This window comes from Eucalyptus grandis, chromosome 5 (assembly GCF_016545825.1).
Source record: "Eucalyptus grandis isolate ANBG69807.140 chromosome 5, ASM1654582v1, whole genome shotgun sequence".
NCBI classification, from domain to species: domain Eukaryota; kingdom Viridiplantae; phylum Streptophyta; class Magnoliopsida; order Myrtales; family Myrtaceae; genus Eucalyptus; species Eucalyptus grandis.
Window position 1 is genome coordinate 33,832,997 of NC_052616.1, and position 3,977 is coordinate 33,836,973.

Consider the following 3,977-nt stretch of genomic DNA (forward strand, 5'->3'; position numbering starts at 1 on the left):
ATGACGCCTCATAAGAATTGGTTTACTACTTACCAAGCTGCAAATAGTGGTAGGGTTCTTCTGGGGAAAAATACAGTTTGTAAGGTTGTGGGGATAGGGACAATACGGATTTGGATGCACGATGGGGTGGTTCACACATTAATAGATGTGAGGCATGTACCGGAGCTCAAGCAGAACCTTATTTCTCTGGGGACACTTGATGACATCGGGTGTCGGTATATAGTTGAAAGTGGAGTAATGTGTGGCATCCCAAAATTCAAGACAAGTTCTAAGGTGTATTAAAGCCCATAATTAGGTAATGGAATTACCTATGGTTTATGCTTTAGCCATTAGTCTCCTCTTAAGACTAATTGATATAGGCTTGTGTTCATGAGTTTTTAAATTAGTATTATAGGATAAATTAATGAGAATGATTTATTCTTGGTCATGTACCTCATAGACTAAATTCCTATGGATAAAATATTACAAGATTTTGGTCATGTGAAATTTAAAATTTGAAATCTATAAAAGAAAGAATTAAAGATGAATAATTGAAAGTGAAATTGTGGGTTTAATTAGGTTGGGCCTTAGGCCCAAGAGTATGGATCTTGGTGGGCCAAGATGGCCGGCCCATGGGGAGGCTGTCGTCGACCAAGGAGGGAAGAGTGGCCGCCCACTTCTTCCAAGCCCAAGCCCAAGCCCATCTTGCATGAGCCATGCCAAGTGGCAAGAGGGAGGCTTCATGCATTGGCTATCAAGGGTGGCTACTAATCATTACTAATGATTGTGGCTTAAGGGAAATAAAAGGGGGAGAGAGAGTGGCCGGTTGAGGGCTACCGTCCAAGTGAGAGAGAGAGAGAGAGAGAGAGAGAGTGAGTTGTGAGAGAGAGAGGAACAGAGAGGGAGGAGAGGAAGGAGCTCGCCGTTCGTCCGCCCGCACGCCGTCCGTCCGTCCGTCGCCGGTGTGCCATTCATGTGCCGCCATCCGCTTGATCTTAGAGGCAAGTTAGGATCAATTTCTACTCTTGCATGTGTGTCTTGCATGTGTGATTGGTTGGTGGTAGGGGTAGGCAAACCGAAGCTAGAGTGTGACTTGTTCTTGAAAAAGCTTGCTGATTTCGTGTAAACCGCCTGACCCAGAAACTTGTGGAGGCTTTCATGCATGTTTCGAGTTCGATTTTTGACTTCGCCTCCTTCATAAAAGTTGTATACAACATCTCAAAGTATAACATACTAAAATTTCAGACAAAAAGGCTTAGTTTTAAGGGGCGAAACGCATCCTCTACGAAAAGGCTAGATCTGGAACGGTTTCGTCGACCTCTTGATGGTTTTGTGTGCTGCATGTCACTTTTTATCGAGGATCTCCCTTCGAATTCTTCATGAAACTTGTAGGTAACATCCTAACGACTAACATACTCAAATTTGAGGTAAAATGAGCAAGTTTAGCCTAGTGAATCGACTTTCTCTTGAAGACGGTAAATCTGGAAATACGGTACTGGACACCCGAGATTTCTTGGACCCATATGGTGACTTCTTTGGAAATTTCACTTAGATCCCTTAATGGAAGTTGTAGGGGACCTCTTGAGGCACAACATATCCAAGTTTCAGAGGAAACGAAGAAGAATAAGTGGGTGAAAACTCGATATTTCAGAGATAACTATACTGGACGTTTCGGTGCTAGAATCAGGAGCTTCGGACGCCTATAGAAAATTATCTAGAACGAATCGGGCATATATGTCTGCATAAAAATATATTTTAGTGTCTTAAATATAACTTGGTAAAATTTCATAATTTTCGGAGGTCATTCGGTATTTTAATCAATTATTTCAAAATTGCGCAATCTGTTTCTATCCGAAATTACATGCTGTATTTGTGTGAATAATATTTTCTTTGTGAAACTCTTTTGGACATGTGTTTTTCATGAAATTGTTATCTTATTGTCTTGTCTATCACATGTCTTGATTTCATGATTTTTGAGAATCATATGGAATATTTAATTTAAATGTTTCTAAAAAGGTACAAGCTGGAATTTAGTAAACTTCAAAAACGCATGATAAATGGACTATTCTAAATTGTATGGACTCCATGAATTGTATTGTTAGGATTGATTGTGTCTTGCTGCATGTATGATGATAATTGGAGATGCATGTATGAATCAAAAGATGAAAATGATCTTGATTGCCATCACATCATATGCCATGTTAAAATTGAACTATAATTGAAGATGTGAATTGAAATAAGTGAGAAGGTCGTCGGAGGGTGTGAGCCGACGATGCCGGAGTGTCGTGGATGCCCGGCTAGAAGGGTATAGCTGGTTGCCCGGTGGCCTGGAATGGCCGGATTTCAGAGGGTTCTCGAGAGTTTTGAGATGCCCGGAGAGTGGGGGAGCCGGAAGCCTGGCTGGTATTGAGCCGGGGGATGCCTCGTGATGCCAGTTGGGGTATGAGATGCCTGGTAGGTATTGTGTCGGATGCCCAGCAGGTATTGTGCCAGATGGTTCTCGCGATGCCAGGTGGGGTGCAAGTGATGAATGTGGGATGCAAACATTGGTCCTGGGAAAGAGAAATGTGGCGGTCCAAAATGAAAGGATGAAATTGAGAAATTGAAATTGAATTATGCATGATGGTATATGCATGAAATAATGATGATATGTGAATGGATGCATGGTAATAATGATGGTACATGTGATATATGATGATGGTAAGTGCATGGATGTTTGTGCACCTATGACACAATGATGATATGTGTATGGATGCATGGTAATGATAATGGCACATGTGATATATGATGATGGTAAGTGCATGGATGTTTGTGCACCTATGACATGATGATGATATGTGTATGGATGCATAATGATAATGGCACATGTGATATATGATGATGGTAAGTGCATGGATGTATGTGCACCTATGGCATGATGGTACATGTGATATGATGATGATGAGTGCATGGATGCATGGTAATGATGATGGTACATGCGATATGATGGTAAGAGTATGACATGATGATGTATGTACATGAGATATGATGACATGTGCATGATATCAAGGTAAATTGTGCATGGATGCTTTAATGATGTGTGTTATGCTATGTTTGTGATGAGTGTGGGGCATGATGCATTGAGTGGTTTATTGGTCATTTACCTCTTTGAGTGGTTGTACTCATCCATTCGGGGACCAACATTTCAGATTAGTAAGATGCCGCTCCCTGTTGTCACGCGGGGCATCTTTTACGGCCTTCCTTCGGATGTGGAGGTCGAGTGCGTGGAGATCGACTGTCCTACCATTCCTGGTCTTACGTTTATTCGGGTTCGTGCGATAGTGATGTACGATGTAGGCCTGGCTGAGAACCCTATCATTCAGGAGTTCATATCGGTTCACGTTCGACGAGATAGGGCGATGCGAGGGATGTTGCCGCCACCACCGCCTGACGCACCGGGATGGGTGTGAGGGCCTGTGTGAGAAGTAGGAGCTGCAATTTTTTGGAAAGTAGCCGATACTAGTTGATGGGGGATCTTACACGATAGACATAGTGAGTCGAGTGTTTCTTTTGGGGTTATGGCCGAGTATAGCTACAAGTCTTGGCCTTTCTTTTGATGTACCGACCCAAGAAAAATCCATCATGAAAATATGTAAATAAAAGTGTCTGGGCTCTATTTTTTCTTATGATGTTTAGGGGTTTGCAATTGTATCATGATTGTTGGGGGGAGAGATGGCAATATAAGTTTTGCTTCCACTAATGAGTCGCGCTGGGACCGTTTTAAAAATAACAATAACAATAATAATAATAATAATAATAATAATAATGCCTAGGAACTAAGGTACTTCTTCGGTAAGATGTGGTGACCTTGGGCGCCCTGGGTGCCGCCACATAATGAAGATCTCTCAAGGTGCTATGACGGTGATGAAATGGAAGAAAGTGAATACTCTCTATCATCTACTAGAGAGACGTGGACTGGAACCGCTGCAGTTTTTTCAAGTGAGTTAGACTCTAACTTG

General features: G+C 42.0%; 1 pseudogene; it reads left to right on the forward strand.

Moving 5' to 3' along the window:
* LOC120293849 overlaps window positions 1-3,977 on the forward strand; it is a 14,405-nt pseudogene continuing 10,428 nt past the window's right edge.